The sequence below is a fragment of the Camelus dromedarius genome, chromosome 1 (genome assembly GCF_036321535.1).
Source record: "Camelus dromedarius isolate mCamDro1 chromosome 1, mCamDro1.pat, whole genome shotgun sequence".
Taxonomy (NCBI): Eukaryota; Metazoa; Chordata; class Mammalia; order Artiodactyla; family Camelidae; genus Camelus; species Camelus dromedarius.
In genome coordinates, this window is record NC_087436.1 from 112,792,205 (window position 1) to 112,800,864 (window position 8,660).

The following is an 8,660-nucleotide window of genomic DNA, read 5'->3' on the forward strand; positions in this document are numbered from 1 at the left end:
TGGGACCTGCTTTAAGTGTGGTAAACCTGGCCATGTTCAAAGGGAATGCCGCCTGTCCAATAAGGGAGGGCAAGGAGGTCCGCCTCAGAAATTACCTGACAAACACTGCCCTCGGTGTGGCAAGGGAAGACATTGGGCAAGCCAGTGTCACTCTAAATTTGATAAGGATGGCAATCTGATTTCAGGAAATGGGAAACGGGATGCCAGCTCCTGTGCCCCAAAACCCAAGTGGAGTAATCCTGCCCAGTCAGCTCAAACACAGGTCTTTATGATAGACCCAGCCTCCTCGGTCCGGTCCTGCAGAAACCCCTTCATCAGTGCGTCCACAGTGGACTTATGTTCTACCTCAGGATTAATTCTCAAGGAACAAGGTTGTATATACTCCACCTCCACTGGAATCTCTGGCCCTTTCCCTGAAGGGACCCAGGGTCTAATCATAGGCTGCTCATACATGTCACAGCAAAGCTCATTTGTTCTTCCTAAAGGTCACAGGAGGCTGGGGTCTGTTACAATTGATTAACCCAATCATGGGCTCCCACAACTGAGAACCTGAATTTTCTGAGCTGTCTCAGACTCAAGGACAAGACTAGCCAATCTCAAAACAGTATCTGCTGCCAGCTGCCAGCTACAACCCTATGATCTCAAGGTCTCCCCTTGTAACTTCGAAACCATTTCAGACCCCAACCAGTCCTTACACAGCAAGCACCCTTGCTTCTTGCCAGCTCCAATTGTAATTCTTGGCAAACAACGTATGTGACTTTGTGGGTTTTGCCTTTACAAGCCTCCCCCATTTTGTAGCCCAGTAGAGCACAACTCATGCGCTTCTTGAATCTGTATCATGGGTTATAGCCTTCAGTTTGGCTCAGATAAAACTCTTTTATATTCCTATTACGGATAGTTTATTGATTGTTTCCACTGACATTACTTGACGCAGTTGGCAGGATATCAGAAAAACTCGCCTGGAGTCCACTTTGGAGCAGCACTCAGTACCAAGCACTGGCCCCCTGTGAGCGCCCCTTCTCCCCAGCTTCACATCACTCTTCAGGTGTGTCAGCGAGTTTTTCCCGGTATCTGGATCTCTCTCAGTTAAGCAATGGCCCACAACTTTTACTTAAACTACTATCTTAAGGCTTGGAGTCTAGTGGATTCTAGTCCCATTTCCTAGGTGAAAAGGACCCAGGGGGAGCTCCCCAAACTGAGGACCTATGAGGAAGTTCCTAGACAGGGGACCTAGGGGGAAATTCCTAGGCCAAGAACCCAGAGGGCATTTCTAGGCAGGAAATGCCTAGAAGGAAGTTTGGGGTGAAATGGATTGGCTAACCTTTTTTTTTAAATGTGACTTCAAATTAGAAGGACCCGTACTTTACAGTAAAATGAAACTAAAAGAAAATGGGAAAGTGTGTTTCGAAAGCCTCCCAGCTCCCAGACGTGCAGCCCCCCCCCGGAACTCCAGCGGCTTCCTGTGCAGCTGGGAGGGAGCCAGTGCTTACAAGTACTTATCACACCACCAAAGGGCAAGATGGGCCCTTTTGACATTCCGAGACTGGCTTTTGTGTATGCATTTAGAGAAAGAGAGCCTGCTAAAACAGCTTTGCAAAATTCTGACCCTGAGGGAACAAAAGTATTCCTAGCCAAAAACTGAAAGGTGTAACTCTTCCATCATGTCCTTAAAATGCAAACACAGCCCACAATGCCTGACTGTGGCCTCGACTCTGTTAGGAGACGCCAAAGCTGAAAGGAAAAAAAAGGAGGGGGAGGGACTTTTAAAACTCAAACAAGTAACCTTAACATATTCCTTCTATTACTTATGAACGATTGAGTTTGATATTGCAATATGTGATTCATGACTAAGTTTTAAAACGAAAGCTGTGGGAGCTCTGTGTCTATCTGGATGTCTGTCTGTACATTATAAATACAATGTGATTCTAACTCTGAAATGGTATTGCCAAAATTAATTCTTAAAAGAGCTCTATTGAATTGTCTCAAAAGTAAGTGCTTACAAATTAAATATTTGAACAAGCCCAATTTTTTTTAAAGGACCACATGATTTAGGATTAATCTTTAATGACTGAAAACAAGTTTAAGTTATTGGATTATTTAATACAGACATGTCTTTAGAGTCATCAATATTGAATATATTTTTATTTTACCTAGCTTTACTGAAAGTCAATTAGCTCATGTTATCTCTGTTACAAAATGTATCAACAAGAAAATTAACTTGGCATGATGACATTTTCACAAGTAATGAAATAGAGATAAAGGGGACAAAAGCTTTTAAGTGAACTCTTAAAGAATAATTACGTCTTATGGTATGTATACTTAAAAATAGCTTCTCCAGATTTTGGTAACTTGAAACATTAGCGTTTGCTTTAAAAAAATAAAGTTAAGTGATGGGAAATCATTGAATAGCCAGATCTTTTCCAAATAAGACAAAATACTAAAACATCAATTGCCAAGCAAGTCTAAGTTTACCTAGTTTTGTCCTTTTATTAGAGAAAAGCTAAAGACGTTTGGGTTTACTGGACATGTGTCTTATACCAACCACACTGAGGAAACAAATTATACTGTGAGAAATAATATGTTACTAGAGGTTATGGAATATGTTTATAAATTTGCCAATCAGGAAATTATAGTATAACAAATAGGTCACAATTTATTTCTTCTTGGTTTTCACTAGAGATTAAGGTTTTCTAAGGGTTAAAAATTGTAAATATATATGTAATTAAAGCTACAAGAAATAATAAAGGAAACATTTCAGTGTGTAAGGAAAATAGGATGTGTGTATTCAATAAAAGAAGGTATGAGGAATGGAAATGCAGTTTGTTAAAGGAAAAGAAAGCGATTTTGTTTTGACGCATCTCAAGGAGAGATATTAAACTAATTATGCTTATTTGACATGTTAAATTACATAGGAAGCACTGTCAAATAAAAGGTAAGATTAAGCCTTTTTTGTGTTATGTCTGTATAAGTATGTAGTCTATAACTGTTCTGGAAATTACGTGAAATTCCTTAAAGTCTTGTATGTCCTGACATAACGTTATCTGTCATCAAAATTGAAGCTCACAGTAAAGGAACTGAACCTGAACTGAGTATTAGGGAAATGCCCTAGCTGACATTCATGCAAAGGCAACAACAAACTCTGTAAAGATTTTGGCACATGTAGACAAAGTTCATCCTGTTTCTACAAAAAATTAACCCATCATTGTCAGACCTTTGCCATGCTGATGTCCTTGTAACATGGCAACACTCTGTTCCTAAATCAGAGAAATGAATGTGGATAAACAAAAGCTGTAAAATAAACAGTCCAGGCTTTGGGAAACCCGAGATGGTTCCTGGGCTCTTCCTGGCTCCCTGGCAAACCCCATTTTTTATTTGGTGGGTTAAAGCCCTCCTTTGCTGCAAGGACGATGCCCCAACACTGACAAAGGGACTGTTAGAAAATGTACTTTCCATTTGGGATATACCTTCTACCATCTCCAGCGATCAAGGCATCCTCTTCACTGGGCAAATCATATGAGGCTTAACAAAAACCTTGCAAACATCTTGAAATTACCACCGCCACTGTCACCCCCAATCATCAGGCAAGGATGGCAGAACTGATAGGGAGACTGGATTCAAGCAGAACAAGGGTTAATCACATGAGATTGAATGAACTGGTAAATATGATTATAATTTTTATAACTGTCCAAACATTACTGGCTTTTAATCTTTATTCTACCTAATTCCTCTTGAGTTAATTATGACTTACAGTGATTTGGCAAATTATACCTTTGTAAGCAGAATTTAAACAGCTATCTTTCTCTCTACCTCAACCCTCAAGAATTTGGAAACTCTTAATGAGTGATTTTCATGGCAATATAGTTATTTGCAAGAGTTCAGTGAGGATCTGTTCTGCTTATAACAAGGAACAATTGGAAATATTGGTCATATTACCATGGCTTTGAACATAAAAGCAAATATTACCAGATAGCTTTAAAGAGATATGGTAGACTTTATGGAGCCATAAAGCTCCTTGAAAAAACAACCTGATATCTCTTTTACAAGGTTCCCAGAAGCCTTACCAAGTGAATAAGAAAAGCCACTTCCTGGCAGATGCAGGAACCTCAAGATATCTTGAAACTCAAGAAGAGAGGAATCCACCCAAATCTGTAAGTATTGCGGGCAGAATCCGATGAGTCCTTAGTGTGGTTTCCTGGCCTTGTGAAGCCTTTTAAAAATTGAATTTGAGATTCCTTGTGAAAAGTTCCAGCAAAGTCAAATTTAAAAGAGCCTATAGGATCAATCACACTTAAGCAAATAATCAGGCCAAGTTTACTGAAACCAGACTTATTTTGCTAACAAATTAGTCTTAATTTGGCCGTATTAGGTAGAAAGAAGTATAATTTTCTAGAGAAAAAAAATATTTCAGCAATATACCTTTGTGGATATTAAAGTCTGGTGTTGCTAATTGTCTCTGAGGTTTGATATCTACTGCCTAAAACCCACTTCCTAGGTGACGGCTTGTTGCTTTGTTACATTAGTGTAAGGCTTAATTGAATTACTGAAAGGATATTCCAAGCTGATTCCTGAAGCTTACCACAGTCATCTATCTTTGGATGAAGATCAGGTAGCCCATGACCTGCAGCCAGGAGGCTGTGCTACTGGAAAAGACATTATTTAAGGGACCCTCTCTCCAGCCTAGATGGAAGGCCCCTGATCAGGTACGCTTATCTAGCTCATGCCCAGCAGAACCGAAGGGAATTGACTCTTGGATGTATATTTCCCACTTCAAAGGGGCCTCTGCGTTGGACTGGCCTATAGAGAAGACTGCTGACTTCAAAGTCACCTTAAAACAACACTTCCAGGAGAAACAACACCCACACCAAGATGAGAAGCAGCCACAGACTGGTGTGACCCAAGAACTGGACCAGGCCCCTGTGACTCACCCTCTAGGTTCAGTTGAACTGTTGGCCAAGTGTTTATTTCCCTATCACAGTTGAAAGCTATTGTTTTACTTCTAGTTCTGCTTTTGCCCCAATGTTTAGAATGGAAAGAAAATTCTTTAGTAAGGTGGTCACAATGCATAGCTACTGGGGCAATCTAACTGGCTGTTGGATCTGCCGTAAAATTCCTCAGTCGAAACAAGACTGGTATAAGCTTCTCGTAACACCTGTCACCAACTTTTCAGATGTTCCTAAGGTCACCACTCACCTAGACCAACCGACCTCTGACCTAACGTTTCAGGTTCAAATTCTTCAACATACTCATGTGTCCACACCTTGTCTGATACCATCCTCCATCCTTAGGGACCAAGCACAATACACCCGAGGGCTCCCTCACTCTGTCCCTTACTTTATTGAAAATTATCTTAAAGAAAAATGCAAGAAAATTATGCCAGCAATCCCATATGTTAAATGCCATACAGATGACTTTTGGAAAGCCTGCAAGAGAAATTACCTATGGTTTAATGTGTTCACAAAACTTCCAGTTCAGGAGACCAGCCATGAAGGCCTTCCGGGAGGGATCACTTACACTCCCCCAGGTTTTGTCTTCATGTGTGATGTTGAAATTGCCCCATTTGCCCAAGGATGGGCACATAAACTGGGAAATCGGTTTATGTTTACTGGGACGTTACATTACCCATTTTCTGTACGTAAGGAAACAGATGAACCTCCTTTTTCTCTTCACTACAGAGTCAAGAGATCCATGTCAGCAGGATAACAAGATACCTGGTGGCAAAGTCTTTGGGGAATCTTGGCTCCTTGGGCAGGAGTAGACGTAAACAGAAGTATGATTAGAGATGTACCAGCTGCGTTGATCAAACAGCCGAGGAGACTGCAAAAAGCACTGCAGCCAGCAGGCATCCCTCAGTCCCTTAGCCCAGGCGGTACTGAGTAACAGGTCGCCTCGGGCTTTGTGCCAGCTAAACAAGGAGCGGCTGTGCTGTTGTTCATACTACTTGTGGTCCTTATGTCAGTACCTCTGGAGAGGCTGTGATGCACCAAGAAAAAATTTCCCAAAGGGCAAGATGGTTACAAGATGTAAGAGAAACTGACCCTTTAAATGATCTGTGCAGCTGGCTTTCCTCAGGAATAGACTGCTTTTTCCACTTCACCTGACAGGTGATTATCACTGTCATAATATATATTATTACTCTTTTCCTGGCCACCAAGCTACTCATGACATGTATCGCTGCTTGTTTTAAGTCTACTGCTAAAAGCACATGGACAATCATATATACATATGATACATGCAAAATATAGAGTTGTACACACACACACACACACATATATAAATGTGTAGTTTATAATGAAGTCTGAAAGCTATGCACAAAAAAGAAAATGGCCTATAAACACCTAAGTAATGTCACAAGAGTTTACTTGTTCCTTCACATACAAACTTCAAAACTATGCATTGAACCTGCTCTGTGTACCCGGCTGTGGACTAGCTTCTAGGAACATAAAGACCTTCCAGCCAAGGTGTCTGCCCTGTAAGATCTACAGTTGACCCTGGAGAAAGAATTCTTATTAACTAAGAATAACTGATTGTTATACACACCGTGATACAAGCTCATGGACAGAAATGTAGCGGCAGGAGTGAGTGAATGGTGAAAAAACTCAAATTAGAATTTCACTGGATCCTCATTTTTACATCGTTTTATCATGTTTTATATATGGCCTTAAAGCTTGATTTTCCAGCTTCCAATCTACAAACAGCCTAAAAAAGTAAGAGTAAAGAAACTATCTTTTTTTTGGTACTTTCATGTGTGCCTACATTATCCCACACATGTATTACCATATGCAGTATTATCTCGTTTAAATTTCACATTCAGTTCATCGTCTTTCCTGTTAGAATCATAGGGTGACACACTGGGCACCAAAAAAAAGCTCTTTCTCAGAATTACACAAGTCAGAGTGGAATTTCAAAATCCCATTGTTTTCAGTGTGTTTGTCTTTTTTCCCAGTTTTACTGAGCTGTAATTGATATGCACCACTGTATAAGTTTAGGGTGTACAGCATATTGGTTTGACTTCCATATCTTGTGAAATGACTGCCACAATTAAGTTTAGTTAGCACCCATCATCTCATATATGTACAATAAAAAGAGAAAGTAAAAATAGGGAAAAAAAAGTTTTCCTTGTGATGAGAACTCTTAGGATTTACTCTCTGGACAGCTTTCATACATATCGTAGAGCAGTGCTAACTATTGTCACCGTTGTCACCATGCTGTGCATTACGTCCCTAGCACAGTTGACACTTGAACAATGTGGAGGTTAGAAATCAACTGCTGTGTAGTCAAATATCCACATACTGCTTTCTCCGCAGTAAAACAAATGAATTGATAAATGACTCCCCCAAGGGCAGGAAGCTGGAACAGTCTGGATAGAATCAGGACTCAAACACTGGTTCTTTTTCTTCTACATATTGTGATCCCTAATTGAAAACAGACTTTTCCCCCACACTTTATTAATTTAAAGATCTGTACAATGAAAATACAGGTTCTATATTTATTGAAAAAAACCTGCGTGTAAGTGGCCCCTCACAGCTCAAACCGTGCCTTTTGAAGGTCAGTTGTACCTATTTATCTTGACCCTCTTTCTCCAATTCCCCCTCTCCCCAGACCCTGCCTCTAGTAACTATAGACCTAATCTCTTATTCCATGAGTTTGTTTTTTGTTTTTAGATTCCACATGGAAGTCAAATCAATGTAAATTGGGTCATTTGACTTTTTGCTGTTGAGTTGTATGAATTACTTATACATTCTGGATATTAACCCCTTATCCAATACGTCGTCTGCAAGTATTTTTCCCATTCCATGGATTTTTTTCTTTTTTACCTTGTTGAGTCTCTTGCTGTGCAGAAGCTTCTTAGTTTGATGTAGTCACATGTGCTTGTGTTTTATTTTATTGTGTATGCGTTAGGTGTTACATCCAAACAAATCATTGCCGAGACCCATGTCAAGGAGTCTTTTTTCTGTGTTTTCTTCTAGGAGCTTCAGGGCTTCAGATCTTACATTTAAGCCTTTAATCTATTTTGAGTTAATTTTGTGAGTAATGTAAGACAGGGGACTTTTATTTTCTAGTAAGGAAGAAAGAGAGAGAGAGAGAGAAGGAGAGAGGAAAGAAGGAAGGACAGGAAGAAGGACAGGAGGAAGGAAGGAGGAAACTGGATACCATATTTAATATTCAAACAAAAATAGTTTATGCATGCTTACTATGTAAGGAAAAATTATGTCTTCACCAGACAACTATTATTTCATTTTTTCACTTTGCTCAATTAATACTTATATTGGGTTTACCGTATGCCAGCACTATATCAGCAGTGAACAAATCAGATGAAAATCCCTGCCCTGCTAATGTTCATAGTAACATTATCACAATAGCCAAAAAGTAGAAATAATCCAAATATCCATCAGTCAATGAATCTATGAACAAAATGTAGTATACCCATGCAATGGAATATTGCAGCCTTAAAAAGGAATGACGTTATTAACACACACTAAGACATTGTTGAATCCTGAAAACGTTATGCTAGGCTCAAAATGCCAGTCACTAAAGACCATACATTGTATAATTCCATTTATATGACATGTCCAAGATAAACAACTCTGTAGAGACAGAAAGTGGTTGCCTAGGGCTGGTTGGCGGTGGGATGGGGAGCGACTGCCGATGAATACAGAGTT